Genomic DNA, 23,607 nt, shown 5'->3' on the forward strand with positions numbered 1-23,607 from the left:
AATAGAAATTAATCTAACAACGATCTAGATACGAAACTAGTATCACTAGATAGATCTCGAAAAGTTATGCACAATAGGCTACTCAAACGTGTCATTCAGACACAGGACGACGAGGAAAATATCAAACTCGTAAGAAGGAACTAGTCTTTCTGCGCCCATATCATTTGGATGGGTGCCTTTAACATTTTTCTCTGGCCTTATCACCAAAACGTGTCGAAGAGAAATCAATTTCTCTTTTTCTTTATTCTCTCTTCTTCTCTCTTTTTCTTCTTTCCTCTCGTTTTTCCTGTTCTTCGGCTGTGATTGTTTTGAGAATCAAAAACTAAAGATTTTGAGTTTGAATTAAGAGAAGTAAGATCGATAGAGGAAATCTGCTGGTGGTGGTGTTAATTCGAGTTAAGAATTCAAACTCCATTGGAAAAGGTAAATCAGGGGTTTAATTAGGATTTCTAATTTATTGAAATTTCTTTATGAAATTGTTGTTATTTGTTAGATTATGGATGGGTTTGTGTTTGATTGAAGTATAGATTATTCTAGGGTTTAATTTAAGTTTCTCAGTTGATTGAATTAGAGTTAGGGTTTCTCAGAGGATTGAATCTGAGTTCGGTTCAAGTGATGATTAAGATGAATATGATGGTGATTGAAGTTGAGTTATTAATTTAGGGTTTCGCTGAGAAGAAGAGCTGTGTGTATGATGTTAGGATTTGAGTTTGAGATAATAGGAATTGGGAATTGAAATGAATTTGATAGAGATGTGTGAAGCTGGGATTTGCAGGTGGTGTTTGGTTATTGAGTATATGGCTTGGAGGTGATGATGGAATTGTTATGTTGACGAAATGGATTGTGGAAGTAGAATAATTGAGGTGAGAATTGAATTTGTGTTAGATGTTGTTGGAGGATGGGGTCAGAAGAAGAAGTTAATGAATGTGAAATCAATGATGAGCTTAAGAAGATAATGAAGATTGATTGGTGATCTTGGCTTGAGGCTGTGAAGGGGATACGTTTGATTCAGCCGAATTAGTTGAAGATAGAAGATAAACTATGGATTTTTGTTAGTGTTTATTGTGCAGAGAAGATGAACCCGGTTCTAAGATTGTTAGTAGCTTATTGGGAATAGGGTTGGGGATGTATTTCAAGTAGATTTAAAGACTGTGAGATGTTATTGTTGTTGCAGCTATGGAGATAGTGGTGCTGAATTGGTGAGGCTGAAGTGTGGTGGTCTGGTGGTGTTTTAGATGAATATTAGGTTTTGGTGAGAAAGATATTAATGAAGAAGTTTTGTGGATAGTGGCGGTTTTAACTGGGGTTGAGGGTCTAATGAAGAATGAGCTGTAACTGGGTTATGCAGTGGGTAATTTTGAAATTGCAAGTGTTTATGTTGTTTCTTAAGTGATTGAGTATAGGAGATATAATTACAGATGGTGTGAAGATGCATGCTAATGAAGTTGGTTATACTGCAATATTGATGGAGGTGGTAGATGATTCTGGAGAATGGTAAAGGAAGTTTGGTTGTCGCAGTTAAGAGTGAGAGTATATGCAGGGAAAGCTTAGATGGTTGAAGTGTTGTGTGTTTGGTTGTGTTGAAGATAAATGTTGAGATGAATACTAAGATTTGGAGCGGTAGCTAAAGATGGTGTTGTTGTTTGTGTAGTGGAGATTATAAGTGGAGTTGTTGAATGTGATTGTTGTTGCATGATAGAGTAGAAATCGTAAGGTGATGATATTGCTACAGATTAATGTTTGAGTGAAATTGGAGGTTAAGGGTTGTATATTGCATCATGTTTGCGCATTAGGAGTCTTGGCCAGTGCAATGGCCTTGGCCAGTTTATTTTCAGCTCAGCTGACTCGTCTTAGTGTTCTGACTGAGTTAAATGTGAATCTGACACACCTGAATCAGTCTTGTGGACTGAGTTAACTCAACGAGTTTCCTTATCTTGAACCTGCCCGATTCCTCTTGACTCGTTGAACATTGGACCAGTTGACTTACCTTGACCTTTGACTCTGGACTTGACGTAGAGCGTTAGTTGACGCCATTGACCGTTAGTTGACCCAGTTGGACCAGACCTTGTGTAATGGGCCAGGCTGGAGTAAGCCCACGAGTCATGGGCTTGGGCTTATGATCAGTTTTCATAATTAGATATTTTGGACCTCTTGTGGTCTGAATTGACCTTTGGTTCCTTCTGCAAAGTTGTAAATAATTATAAAACATATACAATGGACTATAGAGTCAACCTAATTGATTTAGTAAACCTTAACTATGGTAAAGATAGATAATGAAAGGGTGTAGAACCATAGATGGGCTTAGAACCATTAGATAGTTCATTTAGCCTATAACTAGAGATTTGTATGAGATTATGTTATGAGCCTTGTATGATCCTTTTGGCTAATTCTTCGAGTGCTTGTATGATTAACAGTTAGTCTTTATTAACAACGGTCGATTCAAAGGATGAACCAGTGGATTGAGAATCTTGAGGTAGGCGAGGTTTGTCTTCAAAACAGGTGGGAACTCTTGTAACTCTCTTGTAATCATTAAGTTCCTTAAAACGACGAGCATGATGTGTCTTATTATTTTTGAGCATGTTGAATGTAACTATATGTTCTTATGCAATGCATGTTTTGAGTGCAATTGGATGAGTATGTTCCAAATATGCATTGGTTAGTCTCCTCGCGAGGATTATCTGTGTGCTCCATGGATTTTTGCTAAGCGTTTATAGGTGGGGAAGGCCACGCACTAGTACATAGGTGAAGATCGGTACCTAATATTACTATAGGTCAAAGAAACCTATAGATTACATAGACCCTAGAAGTTGTCTGGTGGCAGCCGTGGGTTGATATTACTATTTTATACCTATTTTACTATAGGGGGAATGACTCTCTGCATTGAGGGTACCCGCGGGACACATCAGGATATCACTGGGTAGCGGAGAATAATAATCCCCCAGCTACCGAATATATGTGGGGAGATTGGTCGTTTGCATATTATGGTTGATTGTTCAGTCTTAGCAGTATGACTGGGTTACTATGATCTCGACTCAGGAAGAAATTCTAGGTTCCTGGTAGGATGGGACCTATTGGGAACCTGTTGTGCGGGGTCGAGTCATAGTAATCAAATTTTCTTATATATTCTAGACTTAGATGGTGGCATACGAATTTGTGAGGAGTACGCATTCCATGAAAACATCATATGGTACCTGAATTCATGCTATCATTTGAGACATGAGTTATTCTAGCATCTTCTCATTCATCAAGTGAGACGAGGTTAGGATGACATATGTTTAGATTGCTGTATTTCATCTCCGTAGATCCGTCCGGTGGTGGATCTTTTATAGATATTGTTCATGGACACAGTATATGGGGAGGAGAGTTGGAGCAATCTTCTGCTTTGTGTTCTGTGTATCAGATGTGCAATCATTTTTCTTTAGTAGAACTGTGAAGTATGTTAGTGATTACCTGATTGTTATAAAGGTATCCACTGAGCCCCCTTTTGGCATGATGTGCTCACTCGTTCCCACTTCAGTTTTTCAGTTACCAGAAGTTATGGTGTACGCGAAGATATTCGTTTCCGTCTCTTAAATATTTTAGAGTTGTTGCGAATTATTTTAGGTTTGTACATTATTTTTGTAATCACAAACACACTATTAATTTATATAACTTGAGAGATTTTTCATTTATAATTGTTCGAGTGGTGGGTTTAGCTTTGGGTTAAGTTTTGTATAAGATTTTCTATTTGGAAGTTAAGATATATGGTTGAGATCTTTAATGCCTCATTAGGTAGTTAATCACTTGGGTTAATAAGTAGCTTAATTTTTTGGGCGCTACAAAGTCGTTCCTGATCTTCATGTGTGATGAAATTGGATTGTTGATTCCCTTCTACTGGGCGTTCAAGAGCAACGCGAACTTCTTCATCTATAAACGTGCATCCTGCTGAAGTGTCTGCGTTGGATGTTAAAAGTATTTCTCGTCAGCTCCATCTAGGGTTGACGTGACTCTTGTGGTGTCCGCTCCGTTAGTGTCTTGAGGAAAATAGGTATCTCTTTCTGAGTTGTATCCATGTCTGTCTGAGCCTTACGAGAACCTTTTGTATTTCCATCAAATCAACAGTGATAAGAGGAGGTCGGCTTCATCTGGCTCCTCCAGTCTCTCGTCCTGATGGTGGAGTAGCAGCGGCTCTGATGACGGTTGGAGCTGTCACAATTGAAGAAACGTTGGGTGTGGTGGCAGCGGCTCTGGTTCTGGTGATTGGCGGTGTAACACCCAAAGGAACATTTTCCGCGCCGCTGGTGTTAGCAGGTGGCATATTAATGCCACTGGAAGGAACCTTAGTACAGGGGATGATTTCAGCGCTGGTGTTCTCAGGGTTTGTTGCTGATCCGTACCTAAGTTCTACCATCTTGAGATCGAGGTTGAAAACGAAATTGGGAATTGAAAATTGATATTGTAACTGAGAGATTAATCTCCCACTGTGGTCACCAATTGTTTGTGGGTTAAAACCGTTTCTGCTGATTTTGGTAATTTTGGGTGTGTGGGTGAGAAACGAATCTAAACCCTAAACAATGTACTGCACATGAGTACTTTTGATTCGAGAGATCAATCTGTACAATCCTGTCCTAAACCAAGAAACGGCCGTTCCAGGCTTGCTTCGGTCACAAAGTGAAGGAGAACGGTTGGTCTTAGGGAGGGAAGCGAAGAAAGTGTTGAGACCAGAATAGTTGATTCTGGAAGTGTGGGCGTTTTGTGACTTGTGTCAGAAAGTTGAACTGGCTAGTTGAGTGAGAAAGCTATCAGATGATTTCTGGATGTGGTATTGTTCTCCTGACCAAACTTTTGTTTGGTGGAAATAGGTGAGACCTATTTATACAAGTCATAGTGAAACGTACCCTGGTCTCGTAGGAAGTGGAAACGATTGAGTGGTGGAAGAAAAGAGTAACGTGTAACTGTCAGACGTTATGCTTCCATGATGAGGGAAGTGAATTCGTGTAACCGCCAGTCATTATGCTTCCATGATGAAGGAAATGAATTGTTTACACCGTTACTTTGCACCACCACTAATTATCCCACTTCATGACACTTTCTTTTAACGGGCGCATTGCACGCCGCACGCTGTAAACTGCCAGACCAATACCCTGATGAGCATCCCCCAGCTTGTGACATATTTTGATGTCTCGAGTGTTTTCGTAGAAAACATGTATCACTTTGCTACGTGTGGCAAGTTAAAATCGAGAGGCTTTCCGCAGGTAAATAGCATGTGATGCTAGGCTCGTTTTGGCTAGTCGCCTAAAACTTGTCGCGAGCTTACCGGTTTGGTGGAGAACTTCGATGGACCGAGATCGCATCTCATGAAGAAGGATGGCCATTGATTATGGCCACATCTTGTTGTATAGCGAAGTGGCGTCAGCCACATGCTAATGGCATGCCAGTGGAATAGCGGCATGCTAGTAGCCGCGACATAGTGGTATGTCAGTGATGTTGCGGCATGGCCAAAGCTAAAAATTGGCTCCGTTGCCAAAGTTAGGGTTTGGCGCCGTGAAAGAATTCGCCGTGGAAGAATTAGGGCTTGGCGTGGCCAAGGCTCCGTGGAAGAATTCGCCGTGGAAGAATTAGGGCTTGGCGTAGCTAAGGCGCCGTGGAAGAATTCGCCGTGGAAGAATTAGGGCTTGGCGTGGTCAAGGCGCCGTGGAAGAATTAGGGTTTGGCGTGGCCAAAAACTTGGCGCCATGGAGTCGGGCCCACATGTGGCGTGGAAACATTGGCCATGTTTCCACGCCAATCCCTTTGCTCTGGGAAACGTTATTTGGCTTTGGTAGAAATTTTCCCAAATTAGGGTTTGGCATGTCGAAATCCTAACTAGTGCACGTGGCACGCGGCACGCGGCTGCGGCATGGCGCTACTTTTGTGCAAATGTCTCCATGGCTATGCCAAAGGAATTAGGGCAAGGCCATAGTGTGGAAACGTCCACGGGAGTAGGAATTGCTGTGGGTGGCTATTTATGGCAGGTTGCCACGAAGTGGCATGTTGCAAAGTAGCATGTTGGCATGTTGCCGCAGCAAAGTGGCGTGTTGGCATGTTAAGAGTGGCATGTTGGCATGCCGATCGATATGTTGTCGTGGTAGAGCGCGTTTGGCTTGTTAGTTTAGCATGGTAGCGTGGCAGGGTGCGTTTGGCCTTTAATGTATGGTGGCAAGTTTAGAGCAACTTGATTGGCCACAAAAGGGGGCCGGCCAAACATAAGGCGAGACCACACTTCTGGTGAGAGTGTGGCGGCTTTAGAGTGACCTGATTGGTCGATTAGAAGTGGGGCCGGCAAGCATCATGGGCCCGACCTCATTCAGAATGCGCGTGGCGCATTTAGGGCGACCTGATTGGTCAATGAGAAGTGGGGCCAACAAGCTAGGGCGTGGCCACACTTCCAGTGCGCTGTGGCGGATTTAAAGCGACCTGATTGGTCGAGGGAGATAGGGCCGGTTTAGGATGGGGCGTGGCCAGTGGCGCCAGCTGGCTTAAAGCATGGCCACACCTCTCTTTGCTGTTGCGGGTCCCTATTTTTCTTATTCTGGGCAAGGTTGCACCTGCAAATCCACGGCGGATTAATTACTCAGTTTTTTTAGGCTTAATTTTGACAAGCAAGGTCTGGTATATTGCGCGAGGCGCGAAACCTTAACTTCTGCAAGTTAGTCAGGACGATTGATTGAATTCTATGTGTTGACACAGAGCTCTTTTAAGTTTATTGCCAGAGAGCAGCATGCTTTTCTGATTGAATACCTTATGCAAAGATCTTATCCTTGATATTTGGAGATTCGTGCTACTCTGCTGCGAGTGAACACAAATCGTCATGCCATATCAACATTAAGAGTTCAGTCGGAGAACATAGCATAGAAGGCATTCAGAAGAACTTATATTAAGTGAATATACGCGAGGCGCCGAAATTTAAAGAACATCTGGGATGGTTGCTACATTCGCCAGTCTGGATATGTAAGTATATTGAGCGGCTCAATAAATTTTCCAGTGGAGAGGTTAGCACACGTGGCTCTATTTCCTTGCAGAGTGACGTCACATCAGATGCAAGGTTTTACGATTTTAACCCTAAGCTAAAAACCACCATCAACAATAGTTTAAGGAAGTAGACTTGAGAAACTTGTTTCGTAGTTGAAATAGCGATTCAAAAGATCTCTAATCGGACAGACCCCTTAACAAAGACCTCTACTAGGATATCTACCCGGACCGATCCTGTGGATCTCTAGTAGGACCAATCCTATATAACCAAAAGTGCATTTTCGGTTTGTTAACTATCTTAGGATTTGTGTAGATATCGAGAATTTAGTTTGGTTAAAAAGGAAAGTTGACAAGATGTCTACAAAATATTTGAAAATGTGCTAGAAATTCCTATTGCTTAATGTTCAAGTATTTTCCTTGAAACTCAAGGCAAGTTCCCGAAACCAAAAAATTCTAATATCTTTTAGATATTTGAATTTATATACTTTCCATATCCCAAAGGATACCATATCTCTTGTTGTTATATTAGTAAGGTATATGTTGTATGCTAGCTAATATTAATTGTAATCCAATAGGAATTTAGGTGGAAAATCGGGGGTATAACAACCACACCCAATAATTCGTTCGACAATCTATATGGACTAAACTCCAGCTTAATTCCGAAAGAACCAACTTAAAAGCGAGACTCAATCAAGGATTATATCAAAGAGTTTATATCTCTTTCTTAATACAATAAGCAAATCAAACAGATAGAAATCCGCGAGTCTGATTGATATGAGAAATAACTTGGACGGTACCGAAGACCAATGCCCAAGTATCAATCAATTTATATCCAACAAACAAGGTCGGATTTATCAACTGATTGAACTACGCACAACCTGTGATATTTCAATTATATAAAAATATAATGCGGAAAAGATATAACACAGACACCAAAAAATTTGTTAACGAGGAAACCGCAAATGCAGAAAAACCCCGGGACCTAGTCCTGATTAAACACCACACTGTATTAAGCCGCTACAGAATCTATCCTACTACAAGTTAACTTCGGATCGGAATATAGTTGAGCCATAACCAAGTTTCACATCAATTAAAGTATACTCGCGTTCCTTACTACTCTAGAACTACGTCGGATTCTGCGCACATGATTCCCTTAGCTAATCTCACCCACAACTAAGAGTTTTTACGACCCAAAGTCGAAGACTTATAAACAAATATGTCTCCGACATATATGTCTATTCTTTATTATGTTTTTGTTCTGTCTTTTGATAAAATGAAGGTGATCATGAACCAACTAATAATCCGGTCTTATACTCCCGAAGAGCAGCCTAGAAAAATATTAGTCACCTCACAATAACCCAACTGATTAACATGAAAAGTTATTACGGAATCACAAGAGTCTGAGACGAAGAACTTTTGTAATTACTTTTTATATCTTACCTATCGGAGATAAATCTCGAGTAAATATTAGAGAAGATAAAACTCAATACGATAGAATAATTTAGATCAGAATACGTAACTACGAAGAAAATAGTTGGATTTGGCTTCACGAATCCCAATGAAGTCTTCAAGTCTTTAACCTATAATGTTTTGGAAAAACCTAGGTTAAAGGAGAATCGACTCTAGTACGCAACTAGGAACACATAGAAGTGTTGGGATTAGGTTTTCCATTGCTAGAGTTCTCCCTTATATAGTCTTTCAAATCAGGGTTGCTTTCAATCAAAGCTAAGATAGCTTAGTAACAAAGCATTCAATATTAATCGTTAGATGAAATCCCGATTTAAGATTCAGCTAAGTTTTCTTAAAAATAAAGCAATCAATCTTCATTGCTAGATGGTCTTAGCTTGTTACACACAAATAAAATATACCTTCATTTAGATATGGGTTACCGTACCTAAACGTGTATATTGAGTTGGCTCAATAATAGTTAACCGAAGTTAGCCATATGAACACTTTTGTCTTAGCCGTATTTTAACACTTCTAGATCAAATATGAAGATCAATCAATCATGAAAGATAATCAAATGAATCTAATTGTGATTCAAATAGAGTTGTTCAATTTTTCAGTATCTCATAGAAACATATATGAACAAATCGAATCGAAATCGGTTTGATTCGTAATTGTACAAAGTACTTATACAAGAATCAATTCTTGAACATTAAGCCACGGTTTGTAAAAATTGCATTCCTTAAATCATAAATGTTTTAGTTCATGAGTATGAGAATCATACATGACCGATTCTAGAACTTCACCACTGTGTTCGTCAACCAGGTACGCGAACAGTAACTCCGTACCTTGGCCTAGTGAAGCCGTTCGCAAACCCGGTTCGCGAACAACCGTTCCGGGCCTAACTCAAGTAAATCATTTCGCATACTAGGTACACAAATAAGAGTTCTAGACCTTCTCAGGTAAATCCGTTTGCATACTAGGTATGCATACCGTGTTGTACCCATACATGAATAATTATTCTAAACTCTCATTTCAATCATTGAAACATCCTTAGAAGATGACAATGGTTGTCGCACACAAACCATTAGCTTCAAGTAATTTTCAAGTGATCGAATGTGAAAAAGCGGGGGTCTAACAACCACACCCAATATTTCATTTTGGCAATCTTTATGGACTAACTCCAATATATTTCCAAGAGAATCAACTAGACAATCAGACTCAATCAAGGAAAATACATCCAAGAGTTATATATAAATTTCTCAAATCAATCTGCAATCGAACAAATAGAAATCTGTGAGCCAGATTAATATGAAAAATAACTTGGATGGTCAAAAAACCAATATCCAAGTGTCAATCAATTTATATCAACAACCAAAGGTTGGATTATCTAATTGATTGAACTACGCACAACCTGTGATATTTCGATTATATAAAAATATAATGCGGAAAAGATATAACACCGACACCATAAATTTTGTTATCGAGGAAAACACAAATGCAGAAAAACCCCGGTACTAGTCCAGATTTGAACACCACACTGTATTAAGCCGCTACATACTCTAGCCTACTACAAGTTAACTTCAGACTGGAATGTAGTTGAGCCCTAACCAATCTCACACTGATTAAGGTACAATCGCGTTCCTTACGCCTCTGAATCGCAGCAGGACTCTACGCACTTGATTCCCCTAGTTGATGTCACCCATAACTAAGAGCTGCTACGACCCAAAGTCGAATACTTGATAAACAAATCTGTCTCACACAGAAAAGTCTATTTAATAGATAAATCTGTCTCCCACAGAAATACCTATGAGTTTTTGTTCCGTGTTTTGATAAATCAAGGTGAACTGGAACCAATTGATACACCGAACTTATATTCCCGAAGAACAACCTAGTAATATCTATCACCTCACAATGCTCTTAATTTGTATGGTAGCGAAAAAAGATATTGTGGAATCACAATCGATGTGACGAAGATATTTGTGACTACTTTTTATCTTACCTATTGGAGATTGAATCTCGATCAAATCTTAGAGAAGATAATACTCAATACGATAGAACAAAGTAAGATCAGAACACGCAACTACAGAGAAAATAGTTGGGTCTGGCTTCAGAATCCTAATGAAGTCTTCAAGTTGTTAACCTATAATATTTTTAGAAAAACCTAGGTCAACGGATAATCAAATCTAGTCGCAACTAGTATCACACAAGTTGTGTGGGGATTAGGTTTCCTAGTTGCTAGAGTTCTCCCTTATATAGTCTTCAAATCACGGTTTGCAATCAATGTTACCTTGGTAACAAAATATTCAATATTCACCGTTAGATGAAAACCTGATTAGATTCAAGCTAATATCTTTCAACTGTTAGATTGAACTTAGGGTTAGTTTGTGTTTCCTCCTCTTTCAAGATGGCTAATTTGCGTTTCCTCCCAAAATAGATTGAAATTAGTGTTTCCTCCTATCGTTAGTTTTTCCATCCATTGCCTGGTTAGCTGAGTCAGCATTAATTTACACGTGGAAAAAAATACACCTGTCATATACATTACCCAAAACACCCTTTTCTTGTTAGATTAATTAAGTCCCATCTGTAATTAACCTAGTTGCAACCGTCGTCATCTCTCTACAGATGGAAACATAATGAGATTGTGGTGCGAGAGGATGAAGAGAAAAAGAAATGGGACAGAGAAATTGATTGGCATCGTTGATGGGGGTTCTCAGATGGATTTGTTTTTGGGTTTGATGTGGTACGAAATTGAAGTTCTGCCAGATGAATTAGACGGTTGCAGTATGAATTAGATAGATGCGATATGAAATTAATTGAGTCAAAGTTTGGTTTAATGTTTTTTTACCGGATTTATTAGATGGATGCAGTATCACTAACAATGGTGGAATTTGATTTCAGGGGTTAATTGAAGTTTTGGTGTTCATTAATGGTGAAGTTGATGTTGGATTGATAGGTGATGTTAGCTTCAAGCAACAACAACAAAGGGTTGTCGAATCAGTCAGGATTTGGTCGTGTTTGACCTGAATTGGGATACCGGAAAATTAGATCTAGTGTTAACGGAAAACGATTCGATCGGCGTAGAGAAAGAAGACTTGATCCGATTTTTATACGATGAGGATGGAGTTTCAATGGTAGTCTGTAATCTAACTCTTCCGGTTTTCATCTGTTTTTTTTTGTTCAAGAATGGTGGGATGTTTTGAATTTGGGGATAATTGTTATAGATTCAGATTGGGTTTTGATTACAAAGGTTAAGGAAGTTGTGATGGCATATGGAGACATGGTTATGTTTGATTTCGGAGACGGAGAAGGTATAGTCCTGAACAGGGAACTGAAATGGGTTTGGTGATGATTGAAGAGGATGAATGATCATACAGGGTTTTGAGAAGATTAGAAGAATAGGAGATGGTGGTGTTTAAATCTCCACCAGTCATTATTTCATTTTGTCAACAACCGTTAGATTACATTAGTATATGGGGGTATTTCAGGTACTTCCATTTACACGTGTACACTTTATATCACGTGTGCACAGGTGCTGACTCAGCTAACCGAATAAATGGACGGAATACCTAACGATGGGAGGAAACACTAATTTCAATCTATTTGGGGAGGAAACGCAAATTATCCATCTTGAAAGGGGAGGAAACACAAAATAGCCCTTGAACTTAGCTTGTTATACGCAAATGACATGTGCCTTCATTTATATATAGGTAACCGTACCTAAACGTGTACACTTGGTTGGCTCAACAATATTTAACCGAAGTTAGCCATATGAACACTTTCATATCAACCTTGTTCATCTTTATCACAACTAGTTCAAATGAATCAAATGAAACTAGTTATAGAGTTGTTCAATTGTTTATATTCTCATAGAAGTATACAAGACACAATTGAAGCAAAATTGATTTTGATTCACTCGAATCAATTCATGAACATTATAGCCACGGTTTGCAAAAGATTGCATTCCTTATTATATAAATGTATTTGTTCACGAATGAACCGATTTTAGAACTTAACCCACTCAAGTATGCAAACGGGTACGCATACTTAGAGTTCCGGACTTGGTCTGTCCGCCAATATGCGAACGAGTATGCATATTGTCGTTCACGACCGAACTCAGTTGAATTAGTATGCAAACGGGTACGCATACTAAATTCCCGGACTTGAGCCGTTAAGCCAGTACGCATACGGGTATGCATACTAAGTCCCCAGACTTCAACTGTTAAACCAGTACGCATACGGGTATGCATACTATGGTTCCCGGACTTGGAGTAACATGCAACAGTTAGCATACACGTACGCATACTGTGCTATATCCAATCAATGGTTAATTGTTCTAAACTCCATTTTAAACGTTGAAACATTCTTAGAAGGTGGGAATAGTTGTCTCAATCAAACTATTAGCTTCAAAGCAATTTTCAAGTGACCAATTGATCAATACGAGACATTCTGAGTCTACATCAAATGACTGTCTCACACAAATCATTTAAGATGTTACCAGGCGATTTTCACATGACATCCTTCGACTTTTGTCAAGAATAAAAGATGAACCTGGCTAAAGTGAAAGCTTACCAACACATATTTCGAGAAATATGCAATTGAGTTAAACTCAGCTCGAAATATCAAATGTGTATAAAAAAAAAGTCTATATACGACTTTTGTCTCAATAGGAGATAGAATAGAAATATACTTTTGAGTGATAAATGAGTTCAGGTCTCCACATAATTTTTGTTGATGAAGTTCCACAAGCTCTCCTTATTAGTTCTTCGTCTTCAATCGGTGAACGTCGTGAAGTCTAAAGCTCAACTACACATTCTATCCTAATCCGGGACATAGTTATAAGTAGACTAGAAACCAAGACTTATAGTTTTGATAACTAAACTTGACAAACAAGCTTGAGATAGCAACACTTGCGAGTTCGACCGAGCAGTGCTCTAACAATCTCCCCCTTTGGCAATTTTAGTGACAGAACTATCAATACATATGGATTACAAAATAAATAAACTTTGTAGCTTCTCATCCAAATGCTTGATTTCCTTGGTTATTCAATATTACTCGAAATTTTCGTCACTTCCAAGTACTCCAGTGATTCTGAACATGTTCAACTCAGCATCATAGTTGTTGAAGATCCGTAGCCATAACAATAAGAAAACCATTGTTCTAAATTATGGTTATACAGTGTCATAATATTATTACACAACATCAAAGTTCAATTGTATCACAACTTTGACAATAATACTACGGTGATATGTATCACTCCCCCTTAGTAAATACTTCATCTCACAATGAAAACCACTCCCCCTTACATAATGATACGTAAACCATATGTATTTGTAGTGTGAACTACATAATAATTTTCCCCCTTTTTGTCAATATAAATTGGCAAAGGTACGAAAACTAGCGGGATCATAATGAAATTCTCATAGAGATACTTCATGACTAAAAGAGAACATATCAACTTTGTTTCGATGATTTCACATAGTCGAAATTTAGTGTATTCATCAAGGAGTTTATGAAGATACAAGAAAACTCCTACACTATTCCGCAACCGCACTCCCCATAAAGATTTGGCAATTAAGCAAAAGTTCAATTAAGAACTCTCCCCCATAAAATGTCATTCCCGAAAGAACAACAAGAGCGACCTTACTTTTGCATGAAAAGAAGGATTTTTTTAGATATTAACAAATCACATGAAAACATAAATTTGTATCCAGAAAATTCAATTAAATTAACCACAAGGGAACCTTAATGATTAATTTAATCGGAAATGCTCTACATAAGATAATTTACGGAGCCGTACAGTACTTTCACATAGAAGTGGATCAGGGAAAGATTAATACTGCGGAATATTCAAAGATTCATTCTATTTTTCATCAATATTTGCATAATGATATCATAGACTTAATCTTTGCAATTCAAAAGTTCATTCTATTTTCCATCAATATTTGCATAATGACGCAATAGATTTAACTTTTTACATATATGGGACAATCATAGTTCACGGACGTAAACACACATATCCCATAATATTATTTGCAATATATGAAACCAATAAAGATTAATACTGCAAAATCATCTTCCAAATAAAATTTAGAATTTAAATAAATAAATCTAAAAACATTGCAAGGTGAAAATCGTTGGCAATAGCAATGTGTAATCACAATATAGGCTATTCCAAACCCTAGTTATCCTTTTTAAAACACAAGAATAAATTCTCATAATAAGTTTCCTAGACATTGTAGAGCTTTCTCAGGGAAACTATTGTGAATTCCTTCTCATTATTAAAGAACTCATTGATAATGAGATCATTTAATTCCTGCATATCGTCAGAAATATCAGTTGACTCACTAAGTTGTCTTTTCAGTTCACACAAGGTGTTCTTTGTCAGAGATAACATTTGTTCATAGTAGTGAGCTATCCTTTCCAAGGAGAGCATGATTTGAGATTTTAAATCATTTCTTTTGCTGATGAAATCCTTCACCATAGCCCTAAAGTTATTATCATCTAGACAAATAAAAAAAACAATTAGAGGAGGAACCTATTTCATCATTTGTAGATTTCTCCTTTTTCTTCCTTGAGGATTGGATTCCTTCACAAAGATACTCATTAACTGCTTCTACTGCATCCCATTTTGTGGTACCTCTTGTTACAGGAGCCATAAAATTGTATCTTTCAAAGAGAAAGGTGTGAAGGGAATTTTGATCACAAATGAATATAAAAAGCAAATCAGATAAGTAAACCCTAAACAAAACTTTGAAAAAGTCTTCATGGTTCACGATCCATTATCTATTTTTGATTATAAAATATTCAATTTGCAAATCTTAACTTAAATAATCTTAAACTGCCAAGGATAAGAAATTAACAACTGTACAAGACTTGAGCAACCTTGATGCAATCCTCATATTCTCAAGTTAATAAAGAGGATGCAAACATCACTATAGTTAAATAGTGATGGAGTGAGCAGAATGCTCACATCTTGTGTCACTTGGTGACTTATCAAGGTTGTGCATAAGTAGCTTTCTTACCTCGTCTGACTCTGGTTCTCTTAGACATCTTCTTGTCTTCAGGAGTTCCCTGTTGATTACCCAAAACCAGACACATCCTTTGCATGTCATTCTGAAGTTTGGCAATTCGTTTGTTGTTCCTCTTGAATTTCCAACACTTACTTTGAACATGATTTTCATTTCCACAAAACAAACACTTCATAGATAAATTTTCGTTTTGCAGATTTGACTCCTGTTTATCACAACTTTTAATATCCATAGTTCCAGAACCGTCCAGAATGAAGGAATTATTTGTGCTCCAGATAACCTTTCCAGTTCACACTTAAGAGTATAAATTTCTTTTTCTTTTAAAGATAGGGTTTTGGTGAATTCATCATTGAGACACTAAATATCAAGAATTTTCACCTGAAGTGATGATTCAAGTTTCTTCAACCTCATTTTTAGTTGAAGATTTTCTTGGTGCATTTTTTCATTTTTATCCAAGAATTCAAAAATCTCAGTGTCAGACTCGCATTTTGAATCATAATTTGAGTTAGAAGAAGTTTCTGTTGTGAAAGCTGAAATTTCTGTGCACACTTTGGAAGTATGCAGATTGACCAACTGAATTGATTTTCTATGTATTGGATCATCTGAAGCATTAGAGAGAGAGAGAGATGTTCCTCAGATCTTTTGCTTCTTCTCACAATATCCTTGATCTTTTGTAAAATCAATGACCTGTCAGGATCAATATGATTTGAAAAACATTCATCAGCCCAAGACAAGCAAGGAGAATTACTTAAGTTAGTCACAACATTGAACGCGGATGTTCTGACCGTGTTCTGATCATGATCAAGAACTCTTAACTTTCCAATGAGTGAGTTTATGGAAAGCGTTTCAAGGTTATTTCCTTCAACGATGACATGCTTCTTAGAGTCGTATTTGGCTGACAACGATCTGAGAATTTTCATCACAATGTCCTTTTCAGGAATAGTCTTACCCAATGCAAAAGATGCATAAACAATTTCAGACAATTTGTGATTAAACTAATTAAATGAATCTTCATCAGCCATACAAAGGTTTTCCCAATCAGAATTTAGGTTTTGAATCCTAGCTTCTTTCTCAGAGGAATTTCCTTCGAATATAGTTTTTAAGATATCCGATGCTTCTTTAGACTTAGTGCATGTAGTCACATGGTGCTGAAGATATGGGGTAATGACATGGATGATAGCATTTAATCCGTCAGAATTTTGCTTTGCAGCGAGAATCTCAGCAGGATCATATGCACCAATATCCTTTGGAACAGTTACATCGCCTTCTGTAACAACTGTGGGATAGTAACCGTTAACTACACGAACCCATGATTGAAAATCACGCGCTTGAAGAAAGGCACGTATAACAATTTTCCACCATAGGTAATTCGAGCCATCAAAGACTGGTGGTATGTTTATAGAGATAACGTTTCTGTCCATAGAGTCAGATTGCTACAAACACAGACTTATGAGGTCTTAAACGTGTTTGCCTGCTCTAAAACCAATTAAAAAAGCGGGGGTCTAATAACCACACCCAATATTTCGTTTAGGAAATATGTATAGACTAACTTCAATATATTTAAGAGAATCAACTAGACAGTCAGACTCAATCAAGAAAAATACATCCAAGAGTTATATCTCAATTTCTCAAATCAATCTGCAATGGAACAAATAGAAATCTATGAGCTGGATTAATATGAGAAATAACTTGGATGGTACCAAAGACTAATATCCAAGCGTCAATCAATTTATATCAACAACCAAAGTTTGGATTATCTAGTTGATTGAACTACGCACAATCTGTGATATTACGATTATATAAAATTATAATGCGGAAAAGAAATAACACAGACACCAGAAATTTTGTTAATGAGGAAACCGAAAATGAAGAAAACCCCCGGGACCTAGTCCAGATTTGAACACCACACTGTATTAAGCCGCTACAGACTCTAGCCTACTACAAGTTAACTTTAGACTGAAATGTAGTTGAGCCCTAACCAATCTCACACTGATTAAGGTACAATCGCGTTCCTTACGCCTATGAATCCCAACAAGACTCTACGCACTTGATTCCCTTAGATGATCTCACACACAACTAAGAGTTTCTACGACCCAAAGTCGAAGACTTGATAAACAAATTTGTCTCACATAGAAAAGTATATTGAATAGATAAATCTGTCTCCCATAGAAATACCTACGAGTTTTTGTTCTGTCTTTTGATAAATCAAGGTGAACAGGAACCAATTGATACACCGGACTTATATTCCTAAAGAACAACCTATTAATATCAATCACCTAACAATGATCTTAATCGTATGGTAGCGAAAAAATATATTATGGAATCACAAACGATAAGACGAAGATGTTTGTGACAACTTTTTATCTTACCTATCGGAATCTCGAGCAAATCTTAGAGAAGATAGTACTCAATACGATAGAATAAAGTAAGATCAATACACGCAACTACAGAGAAAATAGTTAGGTCTGGCTTCAGAATCCCAATAAAGTCTTCAAATCGTTAACCTATAATTGTTTAAAAAAAAACCTAGGTTAAAGGAGAATCGACTCTAGTCGCAACTAGCATCACATAGGAGGTGTGGGGATTAGGTTTCCCAGTTGCTAGAGTTCTCCCTTGTATAGTCTTCAACTCAGGGTTTGCAATCAATGTTACCTTGGTAACAAAGCATTCAATATTCACCGCTAGATGAAAACATGATTAGATTAAGCTAATATCTTTCAACCGTTAGATTAAACTTAGCTTGTATACACAAATGAAATGTGTCTTCATTTAGATATAGGTAACCGTACCTAAATGTGTACACTTGGTTGGCTCAACAATAGTTAACCGAAGTTAGCCATATGAACACTTTCATATCAACCTTGTTCATCTTTATCACAACTAGTTCAAATGACTCAAATGAAACTAGTTATAGAGTTGTTCAATTGTTTATATTCTCATAGAAGTATACAAGACACAATTGAAGCAAAATCGATTTTGATTCACTCGAATCAATTCATGAACATTATAGCCACGGTTTGCAAAAGATTGCATTCCTTATTATGTAAATGTATTTGTTCACGAATAAACCGATTTTAGAACTTAACCCACTCAAGTATGCAAACGGGTACGCATACTTTGAGTTCCGAACTTGGTTTGTCCGCTAGTATGCGAACGGCTACGCATACTGTCGTTCACGACCAAACTCAGTTGAATTAGTGTATAAACGGGTACGCATACTAAATTCTCGGACTTAAGTTGTGAAGCCAGTACGCATACAGGTACGCATACTAAGTCCTCTGACTTCAACTGTTAAACCAGTACGCATACGTGTATGCATACTATGGTTCCCGGACTTGGAGTAACATGCAACAGTTAGCATACAAGTAGACATACTGTGCTATATCCGATCAATGGTTAATTGTTCTAAACTCCATTTTAATCTTTGAAACATTCTTTGAAGACGAGAATAGCTGTCTCACACAAACTAATAGCTTCAAATCAATTTTCAAGTGATCAATAGATCAAGACGAAACATTCTGAGTCTACATCAAATGACTGTCTCACACAAATCATGTAAGATGTTACCAGGCGACTTTCACATGATCATTTTTTGACTTTCGTCAAGAATAAAAGATGAACTGGGCTAAAGCGAAAGCTTACCAAAACATCTTTCGATAAATATGTAAGCGAGTTAAACTCAACTCGAAATATCAAATGTGTATAAAATAAAGTTTATATAGATATACGACTCTTGTCTAAATATGAGATAGAATATAAATAGACCTTTGGATGATAGATGAGTTCAAGTCTCCACATACCTTTAGTTGATGAAGTTCCGCAAGCTCCCCTTAGTAGTTCTTCGTCTTCAATCGATGAACGCCGTGAAGTATAAAACTCAATTACACATTTTATCTTAATTCGAGACATAGCTATAAGTAGACTAGAAATCAAGACTTATAGTTTTGACAAATAAACTTGACAGACAAGCTTGAGATAGTAACGCTTGTGAGTTCGACCAAGCAGTGCTCTAACAGAATGATCAATACGAAATTTCCCAAGTTAACAATCTGTTGATGGTAGTTTTTAGCTTAGGGCGAAAACCGTAAAAGTCTGTCTACCTGACCCGACATCAAAAGTAGTAGATCTTGATATGTCTATATTCCGCAAGGAATTTGAAGGATATATAAAAATCTGATGAGTGCCTATTCCGCTCCATATTGTATTGAAACTCAAGCTCCTAGATGAACTGTTCACTAGTATAGAGCCCGATGAGTATTTAATATCCCGCTTGCATTATCCATTAATGTATGGATTATTAAGTATTTTTCCTATGCTATGTTCCCCGGCTGAACCCTTAATATTGGTATGACAAGACAATTAGTGTTCACTCGCAACTGAGTAGCATGAATTTCCTTAAGTATCAAGATTAAAGTCTGCATGAAAGTGCTCAATCAAAAGACGCGCTAAATGCTCTCTGAGAATAAAATTAAAGAATTTTGTCTCAACACACAGAATTTATCAAATTTGTTCAATTGTGTGTAGGGCTGCACATAACCGACCCAACCCGTCGACCCAACCCGCACCCGCCGAAAAATACCCGCACGCGATTCAACCCACCTAGGCATGGGTTGACTATGGGTGAGGCATGCGAGAACCCACCGTATGTTGAGTCGGTTGCGGGTAGAAACTTCCGTCACCCGAACCGACCCACCCACCTGCCCAAAACTATTCCCGACCCTTAGATTATCTAATTCTAACCTAGAATAAATCGCAGCCGTTGAAGAGATGAAATAAAAGACCTAACCTAATCGCATTTTTCACGAAACCCTTCTCTTCCGCCTCTTCTCTCCTTCTCAGACAGTCAGAATCCATTTTTCACGAAACCCTTCTTATCTCTCAAATCAGATTCGCTTTGTGGATCACCGACATCACCAGCAGCAAGCCAATAACGGAAGGTAAGACTAGGAACCGCTGTAAACTTGTAATTTTTTGATTATGTGATTTCTTGTGATTTTCAATTTAGGGTTTATCTGTTTAGGGTGTTTTTTTTTGAATTTCAATTTGGGGTTTATCTGCTTTATGTAATCTGAGTGCTTATACTGGTGATTTCAACTAGGGTGTGATGAATTACTTATTTTTTATTTCAATTAGGGTACTGGTGATTTTAATTTCAGTCTCTTGTTTGATTCATTGATTTTTTTTTGTTACAGATATGGAAATGTTCGTGTGCTAGCTCCTGTGCGCATGGTTCATTGATTAGAACTGAAGAAGACCTAAAGTCTTGGAATTAAAAAACAAAGGTTCATTGATTATTTTGTCTACTGAAACAGACATAGGTCAGTCATCAACAATGATTCAGTTAGCATGCTTTCAAGATTGTTTTGATTTTGTCTCTGTATTTAGTTGTTATAACTAGTATTGAATGATCTAGTGTTGTTGTTGATGATGCCAAAGATATGGGTTTCCATAATTTGTTGTTGTTTCCTCTGCATTGGCTTTGATGGTGTTGGCATGTCTTTGATTACTTTAGGTTGGTGTGGTTTCTAAGTTTGAGTCTTGAAGACAACAATAAAGCCCCAACTTGGCCACACACTTTAGTTTACAAGTAATTCAACTTTGTTGTTTATCTTTTGATGTTGGTCCTGTTAACTTTCGAAGTTGTGTTGATCACGTAATATCGATAGCTTCACTAGTTCTGACTTTATTATGAATGAAGCTTGATTCTCTTCTTGGTGAAGGGGGACTGTCTCATAATGTGTTTGGTATACTTTATTGGAAATATGAAATGATATTTGAGTTTGTTGATGTTCTGTAAATCATCCGTACAATGTGGGTGTTTGCTTGTCACAATGGATGCAGAGCTATTTGGTGACCTTGATGCTTCTTCCATCGTCATAGATGATTAGTTCCTATTGGCTTAGACAAGGTAATGACGCCAAGGGTCATTGTCAGTAGATTGATCTTTCTGAGTTCATTGTTTGTTTGTTTCATCTTTTTTATTCTAACTAATTTACATACTTCGTTTTATTTCAGGCTTTCAACGCATTTAGAGGTAAAACATCCACACCTTTTCTGCTGGTCGCTTTATATGATCTTAGGCTTTAATATAGTAGGCAATACTCAATAGTAATGCACTCTTTTATCTTTTGAGCTTTGAACAATTGAACTTTGTTCTTGTTATTGTTAGCTTTATCACTTTGGAGTTTGCAATTTTGCATCAACTTCTTACTTCTCTGGATTTTTATTATGTAAACTCTTTTAAGTAAAAACTTTGTCAGTAACCGTAACTGTATTACTGTAAATCTATAATGTTCATTTTATTTTATGGTGGGTAACCCGCCACCCACCCGACCAAAACCCGCCGTAATGTGGGTCGGGTGAAAACTGACCCATTATGATGTTGGGTCAGTGCGGGTGACAACTTATGTTACCCGCCATCAGTGGGTTGGGTGGTGATGAGGCCAAAACCGACCCAAACCGACCCATGTGCAGCCCTAATTGTGTGATAGCTCATAAAATTGAAATTTTGGCCTAATTAATTTACAAAAATTAGGTTTTTTACGCCCTGCGCAATATCTCGAACCCTATTGGTCGAGGCCAAATCTAGGTAAGCTAGGAAATTAATACGCCATGGACTAGTAAGAGAAAAGTCCTACAAAAAAAAATCAGAAAACAAGAAATAAAAGAGGAGCTGCGGAAAATCGGAGCAGCAACAAGAAGAGGCATGGCCGCGCCACATAGCCGGCCAGTTCGCCCTAGAAAGCGCCACCCGTATCCGAATGGCCACGCTCCATGTTGCCCCTGCCGGCCCCCCTTTTTTCCATCGACCAATCAGGTCGCTTTAAATGCGCCACACGCACTTGGAACGTGGCCGGGCCCATGCCACTTGCCGGCCCCCTTTCCCATCGACCAATCAGGTCACTCTAAATGCGCCACACACACTTGGAATGCGGTCGGGGCCATGCTACTTGTCGTCCCCCTTTCCTATCGACCAATCAAATCGCTTTAAACCCGCCACACACATTAAATAAAGCCAAATCGCGCCAACACCTAGTGGCCGTTGCGTCAACGTGGTCGCCATGCCAATTAGCTAATCAACCTGCCAAATCGCGCCATCATGCTAATTGGCAGCAATATGCCAACATGCCATAACAACGCAGCCGCGTGCTATCTCACTTTTTGTTCGTGGCCAACGCTATAACAAACTCAAACCAGGGTATTCTGATCAGAATAGAACTCTTGTTTTAATGGCATTGGTCGAATCAAGAGGAAACCCTAATTCCTAGTCATGGCCTGACTATGCCACTTCGGGCCCACAAATGCCACAAGCCGTGTGGGACCCATAAGACCCTAAAGAATGGCGCCCGCGCCATATTATGGTTATTCATGGTCGTTCCCACATTATGGCCTTGCCATGATTTTTTTATTTAACGTGGCCATGGTAGTATTTGCCAAAATTCCACCATATCGCGGCCACATAGCCGCACGCGCTAATTATGATTTCGACATGCCAAACCCTAATTTGAATAAGGCCGCCATGCCGACCCATACCAAATAATGCCACCTAAAGCATTGAGTTTGATACGACAACTAGAGCCAATATTGTTGAGTCATATTTGGACCTAGCACCAATATGCCAAGATATAGTGGCCGCGGCTACGCCAGGCAGGCGCTAGTACGCCACTATGCCACTGGCAGGCGCCAACGAGATGTGGCCATAATCAACGACCACCCTCTTCCATAAATTACAATCTCGACCGTCCAACTTCGCCAACCGAATTGACCTGCCTAAATTAAATCTTAGGTGACCAACCAAGACTAACTTAATAGCGTCACACGCTATTTCTTGCGGAAATTCTCATGACTTAGCTCGCCACACATGATCACCCGCCGCCTAGTTTGCGCGACTGGTTAGAATAACTAGGTCTTGCACACAAGAGCCACTCAACAATCTGCTGCATATTTTCCACGAAAATACTCGAGACATCAAACATATCACAAATTGGGGGATGTTCATCAGGGTATTGGTCTGGAGGTTTACAGCATGCAGCATGCAACGCGCCCATTACGAGAAAGTGTCAGGAAAGGGCGGACGGTTAATGAGCAGTAAGTGAGTAGTGGGTGTAAAGCTGACCAGTCTTCCCTCGTGATGGAAACA

General features: G+C 38.5%; 1 long non-coding RNA gene across 1 annotated transcript; it reads left to right on the forward strand.

The window, feature by feature from the left end:
* Positions 1 to 252: 252 nt before the first annotated feature.
* On the forward strand, positions 253 to 3,932 carry LOC113297232. The gene is made up of 3 exons (XR_003333401.1): positions 253 to 423; positions 2,415 to 2,499; positions 3,518 to 3,932. It is a non-coding gene; the product is annotated as an uncharacterized LOC113297232 (long non-coding RNA).
* Positions 3,933 to 23,607: the final 19,675 nt, after the last annotated feature.

This window comes from Papaver somniferum, chromosome 7 (genome assembly GCF_003573695.1).
Source record: "Papaver somniferum cultivar HN1 chromosome 7, ASM357369v1, whole genome shotgun sequence".
NCBI lineage: Eukaryota > Viridiplantae > Streptophyta > Magnoliopsida > Ranunculales > Papaveraceae > Papaver > Papaver somniferum.